The sequence below is a fragment of the Hordeum vulgare genome, chromosome 3H (assembly GCF_904849725.1).
Source record: "Hordeum vulgare subsp. vulgare chromosome 3H, MorexV3_pseudomolecules_assembly, whole genome shotgun sequence".
Taxonomy (NCBI): Eukaryota; Viridiplantae; Streptophyta; class Magnoliopsida; order Poales; family Poaceae; genus Hordeum; species Hordeum vulgare.
In genome coordinates this window covers 615,591,587-615,611,696 of record NC_058520.1, presented here as the reverse complement: position 1 = coordinate 615,611,696, position 20,110 = coordinate 615,591,587, and the positions used below count along the sequence as shown (strand labels likewise).

The window sequence follows — 20,110 nt, the reverse complement described above, 5'->3', positions numbered from 1 at the left end:
TCTCTTTAAATGAATAATCGTATTGCAATAAACACGGTCCAATCATGTTCATGCTTTAACGCAAGTACCAAATAACAATTATTTAGGTTTAACACCAATCCCGATGGTAGATGGAGTGCGCGACGTTTGATCATATCAACCTTGGAAACACTTCCAACACGTATCGTCACCTCGCCTTTAGCTAGTCTCCGTTTATGACGTAGCTTTCATTTCGTGTCACTAATCACTTAGCAACCGAACCGGTATCTAATACCCTCGTGCTACTAGGAGTACTAGTAAAGTACACATCAACATCATGTATATCAAATATACTTATTTCGACTTTTGCCAGCCTTCTTATCTACCAAGTATCTAGAGTTGCTCCACCTCAGTGACTGTTCCCCTCATTACAGAAGCACTTAGTCTCGGGTTTGGGTTTAATCTTGGGTCTCTTCATTAGTGCAACAACTGTTTTGCCGTTTCACGAAGTATCCCTTCTAGCCCTTGCCTTTCTTGAAACTTAGTGGTTTTACTAACCATCAACTATTGATGCTCCTTCTTGATTTCTACTTTGGCAGTGTCAAACATCGTGAATCGCTCAAGGATCATTGTATCTATCCTTGATATGTTATAGTTCATCACGAAGCTCTCACAGCTTGGTGGCAGTGACTTTGAAGAACCATCACTATCTCATCTGGAAGATTAACTCCCACTTGATTCAAGCGATTGTCGTACTCAGACAATCTGAGCACATGCTCAACGATTGAGCTTTTCTCCTTTACTTTGTGAACAAAGAATCTTGTCGGAGGTCTCGTACCTCTTAACAAGGGCACAAGCATGAAATCACAATTTCATCTCTTTAGAACATCACTTATGTTCCGTGACGTTTCAAAACGTCTTCGGCGCCTTGCTTCTAAGCCATTAAGTATTTTGCACTGAACTATCGTGTATTCATCAGAAACGTGTATGTCGGATGTTCACAACATCCACAGACGACGCTCGAGGTGCAGCACACCGAGTGGTGCATTAAGGACATAAGCCTTCTGCGTAGCAACGAGGACAATCCTCTGCAAAGTTTGCTACTATCAACTTTCAACTAAATTTTCTCTAGGAACATATAAAACAGTAGAGCTATAGCGCAAGCTACATCGTAATTCGCAAAGACCATCAAACTATGTTCATGACAATTAGTTCAATTAATAATATTACTTAAGAACTCCCACTCAAAAAGTACATCTCTCTAGTCATTTGAGTGGTACATGATCCAAATCCACTATCTCAAGTCCGATCATCACGTGAGTCGAGAATAGTTTCAGTGGTAAGCATCTCTATGCTAATCATATCAACTATACGATTCATGCTCGACCTTTCGGTCTCATGTGTTCCGAGGCCATGTCTGCACATGCTAGGCTCGTCAAGCTTAACCCGAGTGTTCCGCGTGTGCAACTATTTTGCACCCGTTGTATGTGAACGTTGAGTCTATCACACCCGATCATCACGTGGTGTCTCGAAACGAAGAACTGTCGCAACGGTGCACAGTCGGGGAGAATATAATTTTGTCTTGAAATTTTAGTGAGAGATCACCTCATAATGCTACCGTCGTTCTAAGCAAGATAAGGTGCATAAAGGATTAACATCACATGCAATTCATAAATGACATGATATGGCCATCATCATGTGCTTCTTGATCTCCATCACCAAAGCACCGGCACGATCTTCTTGTCACCAGCGTCACACCATGATCTCCATCAACGTGTCGCCATCGGGGTTGTCGTGCTACTCATGCTATTACTACTAAAGCTACGTCCTAGCAATATAGTAAACGCATCTGCAAGCACAAATGTTAGTTTAAAGACAACCCTATGGCTCTTGCCGGTTGCCGTACCATCGACGTGCAAGTCGATATTAACTATTACAACATGATCATCTCATACATCCAATATATCACATCACATCGTTGGCCATATCACATCACAAGCATACCCTGCAAAAACAAGTTAGATGTCCTCTAATTGTTGTTGCATGTTTTACGTGGTGACCATGGGTATCTAGTAGGATCGCATCTTACTTACGCAAACACCACAACGGAGATGTATGAATTGCTATTTAACCTCATCCAAGGACCTCCTCGGTCAAATCCGATTCAACTAAAGTTGGAGAAACCGACACTTGCCAGTCATCTTTGAGCAACAGAGTTACTCGTAGCCATGAAACCAGTCTCTCGTAAGCGTACGAGTAATGTCGGTCCGAGCCGCTTCGATCCAACAATACCGCGAGATCAAGAAAAGACTAAGGAGGGCAGCAAAACGCACATCACCGCCCACAAAAACTTTTGTGTTCTACTCGAGATTACATCTACGCATGAACCTAGCTCAAGATGCCACTATTGGGGAACGTTGCATGGGAAACAAAAAATTTCCTACGCGCACGAAGACCTATCATGGTGATGTCCATCTACGAGAGGGGATTTCCGATCTACGTACCCTTGTAGATCGCACAACAGAAGCGTTAGTGAACGCGGTTGATATAGTGGAACGTCCTCACGTCCCTCGATCCGCCCCGCGAACCGTCCCACGAACCGTCCCGCGATCCGTCCCACGATCTAGTGCCGAACGGACAACACCTCCGCGTTCAGCACACGTACAGCTCAACGATGATCTCGGCCTTCTTGATCCAGCAAGAGAGATGGAGAGGTAGATGAGTTCTCCGGCAGCATGACGGCGCTCCGGAGGTTGGTGGTGATCTAATCTCGGCAGGGTTCCGTCTGAGCTCCGCAGAAACGCGATCTAGAGGTAAAACCGTGGAGGTATGTGGTTGGGCTGCCTTGAAAAAGTTGTCTCAAATAAGCCCTAATTGCTCCATATATATAGGAGGAGGGAGGGGAGGCTTGCCTTGAGGCTCAAGGAGCCCCAAGGGCTGCGCCACCAAGGGGAGGAGGAGTCCTCCTCCAATCCTAGTCCAACTAGGATTGGAAGGTGGAGTCCTTCTCTCTTTTCCCACCTTTCCTTTTTTTTTCTTTCTCTTCTTTTGGTTTTTTCTGTCTCTTGCGCAAGACAGCCTTGGGCTGACCCCACCTAGTTGGTGCGCCACCCCCAAGGTCCTTGGGCCCTCCCGGGTGGGTGGTCCCCCCTCCCGGTGAAGATCCGGAACCCATTCGTCATTCCCGGTAATGCCCGAAAACCTTCCGGTAACCAAATGAAGTCATCCTATATATCAATCTTCCTTTCCGGACCATTCCGGAAACCCTCGTGACGTCCGCGATCTCATCCGGGACTCCGAACAACATTCGGTAACCAACCATATAACTCAAATACGCATAAAACAACGTCGAACCTTAAGTGTGCAGACCCTGCGGGTTCGAGAACTATGTAGACATGACCCGAGTGACTCCTCGGTCAATATCCAATAGCGGGACCTGGATGCCCATATTGGATCCTACATATTCTACGAAGATCTTATCGTTTGAACCTCAGTGCCAAGGATTCATATAATCCCGTATGTCATTCCCTTTGTCCTTCGATATTTTACTTGCCCGAGATTCGATCGTCAGTATCCGCATACCTATTTCAATCTCGTTTACCGGCAAGTCTCTTTACTCGTTCCGTAATACAAGATCCCGCAAGTTACACTAAGTCACATTGCTTGCAAGGCTTGTGTGTGATGTTGTATTAACGAGTGAGCCCCGAGATACCTCTCCGTCACACGGAGTGACAAATCCCAGTCTCGATCCATACTAACTCAACGAACACCTTCGGAGATACCCGTAGAGCATCTTTATAGTCACCCATTTACGTTGCGACGTTTGATACACACAAAGCATTCCTCCGGTGTCAGTGAGTTATATGATCTCATGGTCATAGGAACAAATACTTGACACGCAGAAAACAGTAGCAACAAGATGACACGATCAACATGCTACGTCTATTAGTTTGGGTCTAGTCCATCACATGATTCTCCTAATGATGTGATCCCGTTATCAAGTGACAACACTTGCCTATGGTCAGGAAACCTTGACCATCTTTGATCAACGAGCTAGTCAACTAGAGGCTTCCTAGGGACAGTGTTTTGTCTATGTATCCACACATGCACTGTGTTTCCAATCAATACAATTATAGCATGGATAATAAACGATTATCATGAACAAAGAAATATAATAATAACTAATTTATTATTGCCTCTAGGGCATATTTCCAACAGAGGGTTCCTGCCAAGGTGATGTGGTATGCTCCTATAATACCACGGTTGAAACGTCTGTTCAGAAATAAAGATCATGCGAAGTTGTTGCGATGCACATGGAAGATCGTATGAAAGACGATAAGTTGAGGCACACCGCTGATGGTCGGCAGTGGAGAAAAATCGAGAGAGAGTTCCCGAGATTTGCAGCTAACGCAAGGAACTTATGGTTAGGTTTGAGTACAGATGGCATGAATCCTTTTGGGGAGCAGAGTTGCAGTCACAGCACCTGGCCCGTTACTCTATGTATCTACAACCTTCCTCCTTGGTTGTGCATGAAGCGGAAGTTCATTATGATGCCAGTGGTTATCCAAGTTCCAAAGCAACCCGGCAACGATATTGATGTGTACCTAAGGCCATTAGTTGATGAACTTTTACAGCTGTGGGCCGAACCAGGTGTACGTGTGTGGGACGAGCACAAACAAGAGGAATTTGACCTTCGAGCGTTGCTTTTCGTAACCATCAATGATTGGCCTACTCTTAGTAACATTTCAGGACAGTCAAACAAGGGATACACTGCATGCACGCACTGTTTGGATAAGACATAAAGTATATATCTGGACAAATGTAGGAAGAATGTGTACCCGTACAATCGTCGTTTTCTTCCACCCAAGCATCCCTTAAATAAAAAAGGCAAGCATTTCAGTGGCAAGGCAGAACCCCGGGGGAAGCCTGTCATCCGTACTCGTGCTGAAGTATTTGATATGGTCAAAGATTTAAAAGTAATCTTTGGAAAGGGTCCTGGAAGCCAACCTGTTCCTAACGGCCCTGATAAGCGCGTACCCATGTGGAAGAAGAAATCTATATTTTGGGAGCTACCCTACTGGGAAGTCCATGAGGTCCGCTCGGCAATCGACGTGATGCACCCGACGAAGAATCTCTGCGTGAATATTCTAGGCTTCCTGGGCTTGTATGGGAAGTCAAAAGATTCACCGGAAGCACGGGAGGACCAGGAACGTCATAAAGGAAGAGATGGCATGCATCCAGGGCAGTTTCAAGGGCGTGCCAGCTACACTCTTACTAAGGAAGAGAAGGAAATATTCTTTGAAGTCCTTTTCAGTATCAAGGTCCCGACTGGCTTCTCGTCGAATATAAAGGGAATCGTAAATATGAAAGACAAAAAATTCCAAAACCTAAAGTCTCATGACTGCCACGTGCTTATGACGCAATTGCTTCCGGTTGCATTGAGGGGAATTCTACCGGAAAATGTTCGCCTGGCAATTGTGAAGGTATGTGCATTCCTCAATGCAATTTCTCAGAAGGTAATTGATCGAGAAAGTCTATCAGGGTTACAGATTGATGTGGTCCAATGTCTGGTCAGCTTTGAGTTGTTGTTCCCACCATCCTTCTTCAATATTGGTGCAATAATGTAATAATGTCATAGCCCTCTCAACTTTTTAACACATGCTATGTGGGTGAAATGATGATAGCGCATGCGAACTGCCAACATTTTCAGAGTTCATTTGTAGTGCTTTTCAATTTCAGGGTCAACTAGCTAAAAAAAGTACCAAATGAAGTCATAAATTGTTGAAATTTTGTGATGTGCCTTTGAATGGTGCATTTTGAACACACAAAAAGTATGGAGTTCAAATAAGTTCAAAAAAATGAAATCCCTTTGTAAGAGATGAGTTCTCGTTCGAAACCCTGATACTTCGAGAGAGATTGTCCGTTTTGTACACGAAGTGCATCCAGTTTTTGTCGTAGCCCTCTCAACATTTTAACACATGCTATGTGGGTGAAATGATGATAGCATGCCAACTTTCAACATTTTTAGAGTTCATTTGTAGTGCTTTTCAATTTCAGGGTCAACTAGCTCAAAAAAAAGTAAATGCACGAAGAATACCAAATGAAGTCAGAAATTGTTGAAATTTTGTGATGTGCCTTTGAATGGTGCATTTTGAACACACAAAAAGTATGGAGTTCAAATAAGTTCAAAAAAATGAAATCCCTTTGTAAGAGATGAGTTCTCGTTCGAAACCCTGATACTTCGAGAGAGATTGTCCGTTTTGTACGCGAAGTGTATCCAGTTTTTGTCGTAGCCCTCTCAACTTTTTACCACATGCTATGTGGGTGAAATGATGATAGCATGCCAAATTTCAACATTTTTAGAGTTCATTTGTAGTGCTTTTCAATTTCAGGGTCAACTAGCTCAAAAAAAATTAAGTAAATGCACGAAGAATACCAAATGAAGTCAGAAATTGTTGAAATTTTGTGATGTGCCTTTGAATGGTGCATTTTGAACACACAAAAAGTATGGAGTTCAAATAAGTTCAAAAAAATGAAATCCCTTTGTAAGAGATGAGTTCTTGTTCGAAACCCTAATACTTCGAGAGAGATTGTCCGTTTTGTACACGAAGTGCATCCAGTTTTTGTCGTAGCCATCTCAACTTTTTAACACATGCTATGTGGGTGAAATGATGATAGCATGCCAACTTTCAACATTTTCAGAGTTCATTTGTAGTGCTTTTCAATTTCAGGGTCAACTAGCTCAAAAAAATAAGTAAATGCACGAAATATACCAAATGAAGTCAGAAATTGTTGAAATTTTGTGATGTGCCTTTGAATGGTGCATTTTGAACACACAAAAAGTATGGAGTTCAAATAAGTTCAAAAAAATGAAATCCCTTTGTAAGAGATGAGTTCTTGTTCGAAACCCTGATACTTCGAGAGAGATTGTCCGTTTTGTACACGAAGTGCATCCAGTTTTTGTCGTAGCCATCTCAACTTTTTAACACATGCTATGTGGGTGAAATGATGATAGCATGCCAACTTTCAACATTTTCAGAGTTCATTTGTAGTGCTTTTCAATTTCAGGGTCAACTAGCTCAAAAAAATAAGTAAATGCACGAAATATACCAAATGAAGTCAGAAATTGTTGAAATTTTGTGATGTGCCTTTGAATGGTGCATTTTGAACACACAAAAAGTATGGAGTTCAAATAAGTTCAAAAAAATGAAATCCCTTTGTAAGAGATGAGTTCACGTTCGAAACCCTCATACTTCGAGAGAGATTGTCCGTTTTGTAGACGAAGTGCATCCAGTTTTTGTCGTAGCCCTCTCAACTTTTGAAAATAGAAAATAGTTTGAATTATTTATTCAATTTCAAACACTTTTCATTATCATAGTTTTGTCAAATTCTCAAATATGGAAAAAGAATTTTAATAAACATAGTTTTTAATTGAAAATAACAAAATAGTTAATAGTTTGGATAGTCAAAATAATTAATTTTGAAAATAGAAAATAGTTTTGAATTATTTATTCAATTTCAAACACTTTTCGTTATCATAGTTTTGTCAAATTCTCAAATATGCAAAAAGAATTTTTAATAAACATAGTTTTTAATTGAAAATAACAAAATAGTTAATTGTTTGGATAGTCAAAATAATTAATTTTGAAAATAGAAAATAGTTTTGAATTATTTATTCAATTTCAAACACTTTTCATTATCATAGTTTTGTTAAATTCTAAAATATGCAAAAAGAATTTTGATAAACATATTTTTTAATTGAAAATAACAAAATAGTTAATTTTGAAAATAGGAAAAAATTGAAACTATATGAGAATTTATAGAGAAAATTAAACCTAAATTCAAAGTGACCTCACTTTGAATTCAGGTTTAATTTTCTCCATAATTTCAAATATAGTTTCAATTTTTAAATTTAGAGTCAGTTTAGGCCCGTAAGCCTGCTTTAGAGAGGAGCTCGATGGAGATGCTGCGACGGGGCTTATAAACTAGTGTTAGTCCCCCTCGCTGGGCGAGGTGGGACTAAACTTATCGTGCAGTCAGCGAAGGGGCTTTAGTCCCGGGTGGAGCCACGACCCGGGACTAAACCCCTCGCCTGCTGCCTGCCGAAAAGGGGTCTTTAGCCCCGGGTCGTGGCTCCACCCGGGACTAAAGGGTGTCTTTAGTCCCGGTTCGAGCCCCCCAACCGGGACTAAAGATCCTACTATATATACGGCGCGGACGAAAATCCATTTCGTTCTCTTCTTTCCTCTCGCTCTCCTCTCCTGCCCGACGCGGCAACGGATCCTCGACGCCGCCAGGCTGCCCGCCGTCGCCGTCGCCCTGCCGTCCTCCTCGCCGTCCTCCTCGTCGCCCTGCCGTCCTCCTCGCCGTCCTCCTCGCCGGCGCCGTCGCCCTGCCCACTCCGGTAAGCCCCCCCCTCCTCCTCCCCAACACGTACGAAGGACGAGCCGCCGGCGCCCGCCGGCGGGGACGCCACCGCCGCCGTCGTGCCGGCCGGTGAGGAGGAGAAGAAAAGAAGAAAAAGGAGAAGAAAAGAAGAAAAAGGAGAAGAAAAGAAGAAAAAGGAGAAGAAAAGATTTTTTTGTCATTTAATTCCTATTGTTATTAGGTTTGTGCTAGATTATTAGGGTTAGTAATATTTAGAATTAGGTTAGGGTTACAAGAAGAAGAAAGATGAACAAAAATAAGAAAATATGATTAGGAAAAAGGAAAATAAGAAGAGGAGGAGAAGAAAAGAAGAAAAAGGAGAATAAGAAGAGGAGGAGAGGAGAAGAAGAGGAAAAATAGAAGAAGAGGAGAAGTAGAAGAAGAGAAGTAGAAGAAGAGAAGTTGAAGCGGAGAATAAAATAAGAAAGCAGAAGAAGAAGAAGAAGAAGAAGAAGAAGAAGAAGAAGAAGAAGAAAAAGACATTTCTACGTATATAGATGCTTAATTAGTGTTTCTTAGATTATTGCTTAATTTTGCTATTGTATAGGCTTAAGTGTTAATAGTTTATTTTACTATATATACAATTAGTTTATTTTTAGCAAGAAAATTAATAGAACTAGTTTATTTTTTTAGTTCATTTTACGATGCCTATCCCGCATCCTCGTCGTCGACTCGGCGGAGGACACCTGCTTGATCAGAGGGGCCATGTCCGGGACTGGGTTCCGCCCGACTGGTATTGGGAGGTGCTACCTTCTGGGGGGCGTAGGTTGGTGAGGAGCCAACCCGTTGTTGACCCGATCCTTGTTTGGTGGCGGTCGCGTGGGCGAGTGACGGTGCCAAGGCTTCCGGACACCGCGGAGGTGGTACGTCACCGTGTCAACGAGGAGGATGAGCACGTCCGTCGCTACATGGTTGCGTTGGAGGGCAGGTTCAAACATACCTGGCAGGTTCTTCAGGGATCTCACCGGAGCTATGATCCTGTGATGGTCCCTTCTCTTTGGGTGTCCACCGCCCGCGACGATACCCGTCGGGCGCTACGGTTCTAGCTGTATCAGTGATGCTATATGTATGATAGTATTCGAGGAGTATTAGTGATAATATTCGACGATGTACGGACAAAAGAGATGATGTAGTTTTTCTTATAATTGATTGCATGCTAATTTGAATACTACTTTATTTTACGATTTGGTTTTGCTTATTGAATGCTCAAATCGGAAAAGTACTCCAACTTTGAATACTATGCAGAAATCTAGGAGTCCCGGGTGGAGCCACGACCCGGGACTAAAGTTGTTTTGGAACGGAGTTCCTGATAGAATAATTCTTTTTTGGTACAAAGTTCAACAAAGTCCTTTGACACTAGACAATGTGACATATAGAAGGGTAGATGAGATCAGGAAAAATAGGATCAATTTCTACACATCTAGAATGTCTCCATTTTGTTAAATCCTTAAAGGTTAAGAGAATCCGTTAGACATATTTTAGAGTTTAGGTTCTAGCCAAGACCCGGGACTAAAGGTCCTCCTATATAAAACGACACTTCGAAGTTTCCAACCCCTCTTATATAGTTTGTTAGTTTATTAGTTAATCAAATGTCCGTTTTTTGCAGAACTATGGATCCACATATCAGGAACCTCGAAGAGGAAGAACTTCTCGAAGATATAATCAAATACGGCCCCGACGTTGAACCAGCTGAATCTCCATCGTCATATCTAAACCCCTCCGGATATGGAATGGAGGTCGACCGACACGAAGATGAAGCCGATGGGCAGGAGATAGGTCCAATGACGAAGAAGGTGATAGCTCCACTGATGGAGAAGCTGGTGGAGAAGCCGGTGGAGAAATAATAAAGTCCGGCGAGGTATACATATGAAGTTCGACAATCACTTGTAATATGTGAAAAATATTGGAGATAGCTCTATATTGTATACATATACATTCATTTGACGAATGTTTCTCCCTCTTAGGCCTCCACATCGAGCAAAGCTACGAAACGAGGCCCGACTAGAAAGTTGGATGCACGGACGCATTACACCTTTGAGGTGATATTGCCTACGAGCGAACCCAAGCTTCCTAAGAATGCTGCTGACACATTCAAGAAGCAATGCGGAGTTCTCGTTAGGGATCACGTCCCGATCAGCGTTCGGGAGTGGAACAAGCGCAAAGGGGCAGCCGATAGTGACTATGTCGCCGAAAGGTACAAAGATAATCTTTGGAATGATCTCATGTCACATTTCAACCTGCCAGAATGTGAGAATGAAGACGCCGCAAAAAAACTGAGGGCCAAAGTCAAGCAGTGGACTCTAAAGAAGATGGCCGAACTGTTCCGTAGCTGGAAGAAGAAGCTATGGAAAAACTATCTGAAGACAAAGAAAGTGCCAGTATTCGAGGGGTATCTAGCCAAGCAGGCGAATCAATGGAAGGCATTTCAAGAGTACAAGGAGTCAGAAGATGGCCAGGCATTATCAGAAAAGAACAAGAAAAATGCCGACAAGAAGAAATATCACCACAAGCTGGGGCCAGGGGGCTATGAGACTGCCATCCCAAAGTGGGATAAGAAAGAGCAATATCTGCTAGCTAAAGGCATCATACCTGAACCACTCCGTGATGAGTGGGAATTGAGAGCAAGAAATTGGTTCCTTGCGCATGGTGGTTCGTACGACGAAGAAACAGGGGATCTCATCTACAGTGACGGTCTTAGGATACCCAGGGAGAATTGGAAAAAGATAGTGAAAGAAATTAAGGAGGGAAAAAGACAGTTCACTGCAGATAGAGAGAAAGATGTGCTCACACTGGTCCTCGGCAATGACGAACATGGAGGACGAACGCGAGGCTTCGGTCCTTCTTACCCGTGGTGGCTTGGATTTGCCAGAGACCAAGACACTTACAGAAGCCGAGCGAGAGCAAAGAAGCGACAACATGACGAGGAGAATGACAAGTTCAACCAGTTGCTTGCTAGGATTAACGAGCAACAGAAGCGGATTGATGAGCTTAGAGGAGTAGCGCGCCAGGAAGATCCTGCACTCGATATTACCGGCGCCCCATCTAAGCGGAAAAGCAGCGTGGTTGAATCTGAGGCCCCGCCCGACGATGCACGAAGAATGATAGAGGGCGGTCCCGGCTACCCCGTGGATGGAATCAAGGAGTCAACATCATGTGAACTCCATCAGAAATTCAAGAACATATCCATGAAGGTGGCCGTCGGACAAGCTTTACCTTCTGGCCCTGATGCACGCTGGCATGGCCGTGAGATTCCAGCTGGCTTTGCTAAAGTCGGGGTGGATGAAATCATGGCGGGGTTTCATGGTATGGAGCTCGACATAGCTGGACCCGAAGATGAGAGGACACTCGGAGAAGTACTGGGTGGATTCATCCTATGGGACAAGAACTACATCAAGCTTCCAGGCTCGGCCCCAAGGACAACACCGCCTCCGAGTCGTCGCAGGTCACCTACACCTCCATCACCTCCAAGCCCTCCACATGACGACGGCCAGCACAACATGAGTCCATCTCAATCACCGCCGCCGGACTTGGGTCGTCCGTCTCCGCCGCCGCCCGCTCCGGATACTAAGCAGAAGCGTGCCAGCAAGAACGCTCCGCCGATGATTTCTAAGCGACGGAGCTCCCCAAAGCGCAAACTGTCGCCCCTCCCAAAGGTACCTCATGCTAATCTTCCTATCAGACCTTATGATTGTACCGCCGAGGAAAACGCCAGGATAGCAAAGGAACATCATGATGCGCAGATGAAAAAGAAGGAACCCGAGCCCCGCCCGGAATACACCGAGAAGCAAATAGCATTTGCAAAATACTTCACGAACCTTCCGTCACAGTATGACTTACACCATAAGCCTGATGACTATACACGCACATTGCAGAAGGAAGTGAAAAAGAGCAGATCACGTGCAAGTGCAAGTGGGAGCAAATCAAGTTCAACTACAAGCAAAAAAAGATCAGACGTTCCTCAGCTTGGACAACATGCCAAACAGTTGATCCCACCCCTCAGGGTGTTACCCGAGAATGTCCCCCCTCTGGTGCAGGGGCAAGATTTGGAATTAGCAAAGAAGTGGGCGGATGAATGGGGTATCCCGGTTAAAGACGTTTTGGCTTCCCAAGACGACAGGTTACCCAAGGCTGTGGTAGCCCCTAAGCCACAGTTTTTCATGGGAGCGCCTTTGGTCAGAAAAGATGATCTCCCAACAAATATGCGTTACTTGCATACATGATACTTAAGTGAATCAAAGAATGGGAGAACGATGATCATGGTGAGTGTCCCACGGGAGTACTACGAACGCCCCAAAGAAATCCATATCGACTTTGATGAACTCTTCCAGATGTACAATGCCGACGCCCTCGACAAATCGCTTATGAGTTGCTATTGTCTGTAAGTTTTTCAATTCGTTGTCTACATATAACTTGTTTAGTTATTTCAATTCATTGTCTACATATAACTTGTACTCTATTATGCAGAATGAAGATTCTGGATTGTAAAAATAGGAACATCCTAAATATTGGGTTTATTGACCCAGATAAAATACATATAGCGACGCTAACTGATAAACCCAAGGAGATGGAGGAAAACCTTCTAAGGTTTCTAACAGATCAAAATTTCTGTGACCACATACTGTTTCCATACAACTTCAGGTAAGGGTCTTTACTCTGTTGTGTCCATTCACTTATAAGTGTAATTGATAAGTTACTGACACACACACACACACACACACACACACACACACACACACACACACACACACACACACACACACACACACACACACACACACACACACACACACACACATATATATATATATAGGAAAAACACATCCTACCACCCAGTGGTAGTTACCCCACGTGTTCCATATACTACCACGCGGGAGCATATATACTAATTTATCATTCTTATTATGTTCATATACTATATATATGATTTTTCAAAGTGAGTTACATGAAAAAATTACAAGTTGATCCATAGTTTTTATTATATTTGTGAAATACGCATATATTTGTATGTAAAAAAGAGCATACACAAAATATGATACATACTATCAAACAAATAGTATATATGCTATCTAAACATGATTATATACTACATACTACGCATACATACTCTCCGATTTGATAGATACTACATACAACATACAAAACACAAGTGGTGGTAACTACCACTGGTGGTAGATAAAATTTGTCCTATATATATATATATATATATATATATATAGGAAAAATACATCCTACCACCCAGTGGTAGTTACATGTGCAGCTTCCATTGAATTCTGTTGAACATTCAAATTGATAAGGGAAGAGTTGATGCCTTCGACCCATTATCGAGACCCTTGGAACAGTTCCAAAGCCTGCAGGACATGCTCCAAGGGTAATTTCAATCATTCTTGCACACTATCGGTCTCTTTCGATGATTTTCTGATATATCAATTAATGAAAAACTTAGCAAATCATTTTTCTTGTCGGGCAGGGTTTGGAAGCGGTTCAAGTGCGTGACTCCCGGTATCGAGGCTGAGAAGCTGACCTTTAGAGCGGCTCAGGTAAGTAGTAGTATGATATACTTCTATTTTAAATACATTTATGATGCTAGATTATTATTTTGATTATATATATTCTATTCTCGTAAAGTGCGACCAGCAGCCACGGGGGACGCATCTATGCGGATATATGTTTGCGAGACCATTCACACGTTTACCTCTGAGCACAAGGATCACAGATACGCCGTAAGCAATGAACATTCACACCTCTATTTTTACCCGTCATTCTTTGTTATCATGATTGATATTCATATTCATCTCCTCTTCTTATATAGTACACGACCATGAGGGAGAAGTCCCTACCAGAGCAACGCGCGATTGCTGTTGCAGAGGAGCTTGCGAGCTTTCTGAGGACGGAAGCTATAGATGACAAATGACGATTTAGTGTAGCTAGGGGCCATTACTGATGTTGGTTCATGTAATCGAATAGACGGGCTCTAGTTCCGATAATTCAGATCTCCATATAATTGTATATATATGCTCGCTTGTAAGATAAGTTAATCTTATATATATATGCATAATCATTTCTATTTAGAATTTTATGAAAACTAATTCCCGAACACCAAATGAGGTGTCACGTTAATCTCCCGAACACCTAAACCTTAAAACCCTAAAATCCAAAAATAAAGAAAATCTGCAGAAACTCTTTAGTCCCGGTCCATGTTAAGACCCGGGACTAAAGGGCCTGTCCCTGAGGGCGCTCCGAGGCGCCCACGTGGAGCACCTTTGGTCCCGTCTTGGAACTGGGCCGGGACTAAAGGTTAGGCCTTTAGTCCCGCCCCTTTAGTCCCGGTTGGTGAACCGGGACTAAAACCCCTTAAGGGCCGGGACTATAGGCCCTGTCCCCACTAGTGATATAGAAGGCAATCGATGATATTCATTTTAAGTAGTGCGGATGTGAAAAGAGAAGAACCCAACCCAACACACCTCAGGTAATGGTCCATGCAACTCCAAGGCTGTGACATGCGAAAGGCCGTCCAGAATACCATGATTCTCTACTTTGTGTTGAATGCTATTGAGGACACGAGATATGAGACTTACTAAAGCTGTAACTAGACAATCACTAATAGAAAAAGGACCTTTTGTCCCGGTTCGTAAGGGCCTTCTATCCCGGTTTCGGAACCGGGACTAAAAGGTCGTTACTAATGCCCTTGGCCTTTAGTCCCGGTTCTTACACGAACCGAGACAGATGGGCCTCCACGTGGCCGGTGCGGCGAGCCCGGACAGGGGGCCTTTAGTCCCGGTTGGTGACACCAACCGGGACCAAAAGGCATCCACCCGTCAGCATTTCAGGTGATGGGTTTTTTTTGAAAGGGGGGGGGGGTTAGGGGGTTTTGGGGGGTTAATTTAGGTGTTTCATATATTGTGTTAGCTAGCTAATGAATAGAGAGAAGTATCCTCTCTTATCTCCGTGCTTGGTCGACGCTGCATACTATACGTATAGAGAGGACTAGACACGCTAGCTAGTAAGCAAATGAAGGAAACAGAAGATCGTCATGAACATATGCATACAAAGAGAAGTGATATCGACCACCTCTCCTTCTTTGAGAGATTGGTCGAACAACAAGTTCTCGTATATCTATCCAACGCTACTGGCTACATATATACAATATAATTATCTCTTACAATATAATCTCCTAATTAAAATTCAACTCATTAGGGTTCACATGGTATTCTCCGTCTTTAGCGATCACGTGGTCAAGAAAGAATGCCAATTCCTCTTGAATTCCTCGCATACGATCTGCTGGTAGGAGTTCATTCCGCATCCGATATATCTAATTTGAAGAAGGGGGTCAATACATATATATGAATAAATGAAACTGAACACAAATGATGGTAATAAAATAAAATTGTGAATATTATTATTTACGCACGTCATATTGTTTGTCAGAGTAGCCCCGCTCACAGGTCGTGTGGCGGATGGACTCGCAAATGTAGTATCCACAGTAATCATTCCCTGGTTCCTGCCACAACCACTTTACAAGAAATAGAGGTCAATCAAACTGATAGTTAGCAAGCATGCTAAATGGTATTGATGAAACTAGCGCTTGAATCACTAGGAGATGCGTGGAACATGCTACTATAGTACTTACTTTCGGGTGTCTAAATTGCAGCTTTTTCGGCAGTCCCGGAGTTTTTGCGGTGAATTTTTTCCAAACCCTGTCAGACAAAGAAAACAATTACTTGATATCCGGAAATTAACAAAGTTGCCGATATGGTACGATAATGATTGATTTAACTTACTTCTCTAGAATTTCAGTCATGTCCGCATACTCGTTGGGATCTTTTCGTCTCGAGTCTAAGACGGTTACTAGTCCCTGCTCAAGCTTAATCTCTAGGAGAATATAGTGGAAGCTGCGCACGCATGCATAACTCATCAATTACATTACTATAACCTTGACTAATAAGGGAAACCGAATATGCACAAGACAGTAACACTTACTGGAATTTGTAAGGGAAGAGTATTATAGCTTTGTTTTGATTCAATACAAACGATTGTAGCAGGTTGACCTCGGTATCTTTGGCCTGAGATTTAATCATAAATGCATCTACGAGATTTGTGTTAATGAACCCAATATCACCGATTTGTCTTTTCTTCAATTCGACGATCTTCAATCTGCATATAATATAGTGAGGATAATTAAAAATACATGCAATGAAAGAGCTGACCTATATATAGAGACTTAATGAGAGAAGTAGTACTACTTACAGACAGTAGCAAGTGATCATTAATTTATCGAGGGCCTTTAGATTGAAAAACGGGAAGAACTCCTCAAATGAAACCATCAACAGTTCAAGTCCAACGAGGTCATGCTCCTTTCTAACTCCCAGGGTCAAAATATTACTCCTCCCAGACTCTTTGCAAGTTTTCATGTACCAATCATGGAATCTTCGCATCATCGTTGTTAGAGATCTTTCATCTTTAACGAGAGGCTTCCCGTACACGTATTTGTGTTCGTCCACATTCAATAAATCAAAATGTGCATCATCGGACAGGTAATCTGCAGGATTGGTACCGGGCAACAAGATCCCCGGATGATTAGCGACGATATCGCTAGACACCTTGAGCGGGGGGAACGATTGGTTCGCTTGTTCGCCGAGCTGGGCAACTGTTTTTCCAGCTCGTCGTTCTGCTAACCTTTGATCACTGGCAGTACTTCCCGACCGCTGCGCTTCGATAAATGACTTTGTAATAATACCCCCATTGGTCCCGGTTCTTGAAGAACCGGGACTAATGGGCTGGCCAGAGCCGAAACGATAGCCCTGTTTTCTACTAGTGAATGCAGACCCTAAAAATTATAACCACACATTGGTGTACTAAAGCTGTATAAGCAAAAGAATTATAACCACGTATGCATGCATCAAATGTCATACAAAAATTCGACATGACCTTTCCTAAAAATAGGATATATATATATAACATTTTTTAAGATATAACCACGCATTTATATGCATCTGTACATACTTTTTTAAATATTTTTATGAAGTATAAAAACAATATTTTTGAATTTTTAAAAGAACTACATAGAGACAGAGTTCTGAATATATTTTTCATGATGCCGAATCATTATTTCAATGGGAGGGCACTTCAGACATAATTCCTACAATGATCACTATAGTTTGTTTTCTTTTGATTATTTTGGTGTTTTCTCCTGCCAAATTCGTTCCGATGAGAGAGAGAGAGAGAGAGAGAGAGAGGGGTGGAGCGACAGACGGCTTTATAGTAGAGATAGAACTAGAAGAAGATGGAAGAACGATAGAGGTATAAAATAGAGATAGAACATAGATAGAGATATAAAATAGAGACAAAAGATAGAAGATAGATAGAGGCATAAAACATATAGAAGGTGTGGAGGGATGGACGGCGAAAGTGTGGCTTTATAGTAGATACAAAACTAGAAGAAGATGGAAGAAATCTAGAGATATAAAATAGAAATAGTAGATAGATATATAAAATAGAGACAAAAGATAGAAGATAGATAAACATATAGAACAGATAGATGATTAATATGCCATCATTAGATCGAAGTAAGACGTTGAGACAAGCCTTAACTCCAAACATTAATATTTTCTATAACTGCCGTGTCAATGTCAACAAGCTTTTCCTATATATATGAACCATGAAGCATTTGATGGTCATGCACTCATCAGTCCCATTTACAGGAGTACTCAACATTACCTCCGATCCTCAGCAACGATGGCCAAGTACACGAGAAACAGTTTCCAAGGGTTTGTGCTACTTTGTTTCATTCTGGTGATGTGTTTTGCCTGTCTTGGACGCGAACATGGTAATTAACAAATCAAAGTTCATTTTATCGGGGAATAGATTTTTGGCTTCGTTTTTATGTCATTTTGTTATTGACTGTATCGGGTTTTCTTAACCAGAAAACAAAATTCTAGGTGTACATATACTCCCTTCGTACCTAAATATAAGTCTTTTAAGAAATTTCACTAGGTGTCTACGTACGGAGCAAAATGAGTGAATCTATACCATAAAATATGTCTATATACATCCGTATGTAGTCCATTAATGAAACTCTTAGAAAGACTTATATTTAGGAACGGAGGGAGTATATGCTACACACTCTCTTTTTGTATGTCGAAAGGATAAACCTTTTCTTTCATGCATGTTAGGTGAAGGCACAAACAACAAGGAAATCAACAGGAAGATCGAAGTAAGCCACGTAGTCCGCCCCCCTTGTTACAAGAACGTGCACCAGGTCCCAGGCCAACCATTCTGCTGTAAAAAGGATAGGCTGTGCTGGCCGAATCTCGGAGAATGCTTCATAAACTGCCCGTGCAAGATTAGATGCCTACGACCAGCAGCAACACACTAGTTTTATCATCTCCTTCTTGTGTGGATAAATATAAACCTTACGGGTCTCTAAATAAGGACGTGTTGATCTATGATGGACACACAAAAATATGGAATCTAATCTTTCTCTACTCTTCATTATATACGTTATGACATACATATATTTTTTGTTACATCTGATTACATTTTTTTGGTGACAGAAGCTTGATGTGCAAAAATATTTATTTGTGCTTATGATGACACATTGCAATGTCCCATTGATGACACATAACAAATTAACAATGTCCATTGATGACACATAGCAATGTCCCATTGATGTGCGAAAATGCATTAGCATTACTGTTAGAAGTTCTGGTTGGATGAGCATAGTTTTTAACTGAAAAAACAACATGTTAAACACGGCCTGACCTGTTCATTATTGAACAATGTAGTTTATATTGCGGATGCTGCTATGACTTTAGGCCATTAGCTACACCCTATGTGGTTTTGAGTTAACCAGGGCCTAGTTTCCTGTGTATGCTCAACAAGGCTTTGCTTCTTAACACAAACATGCTTATTCTGTCGCAGGTTTAGATGGATATGTTCAATGAGGTAGTGAACTCGACTTATGAGTAACAACTAACAACCAGCCGGGAGAAACTATTTACCTTCAGGTCCATGTACATCTGTTTTTTCAAACTTAATCAGAAGGGAAATTATGTCTTCAACTTTGCTGTCGAGCAATTAGTAGTTGCCGAGTGTTCAATATATTCGAGTTCATTCGTTGCAGATAAACATTATCAATGTGTTTTTTGTATTAATTTATTGCCAGTCAAAGCTGTTTAAGTGAGATCAAGACAATATGGTATGGAAGATGTTGGATTATGAACCCCGTGGCTACCAACTTCCGAGACCTGCTTTAGTGCTCCCCCCTAACCCTAATTTCCGCCCCCTAACCTAATTTCCGAGAGGTATTCTTGTCCATCGCGAGTTTATTTTTTTTCAGCCGCCGTAGCCCAGATCCAAGCCCTGTCTAACCGTGTATAGCCAGACCGTATACGTACAATACCCTCTTCCAAAAAAAACATTACAGGACCCCACGACCACGTAAGACCGGCCAAATCCAATCATTCCAATCATTCACGCAGCTCCATCATCCACTGCACAGTCGTGAATCTGCAGGACTCGCAGGTACCACATCCCACGTCCCCCATTAGTCCCGATCGCGGCAACATCGAACGATCTGCCGCCGTTTTCGTGGTAGTGGTTAACTTTGCGGGGCAGGTAACCTAGCTACCCAATGACACATGCGGTCGTGGATGTTGTTCCGGTAGTGGTGCTCCTCGTGATCTGGGCTCTTTGTCTAGGGTTAACATCAATCACACAGCTCCATCAT

At 42.3% G+C, this 20,110-nt stretch overlaps 1 long non-coding RNA gene across 1 annotated transcript; it reads left to right on the top strand.

The window, feature by feature from the left end:
- The first annotated feature begins 18,073 nt into the window (after positions 1 to 18,073).
- On the top strand, positions 18,074 to 18,873 carry LOC123445693. The gene is made up of 2 exons (XR_006631140.1): positions 18,074 to 18,208; positions 18,555 to 18,873. It is a non-coding gene; the product is annotated as an uncharacterized LOC123445693 (long non-coding RNA).
- Positions 18,874 to 20,110: the final 1,237 nt, after the last annotated feature.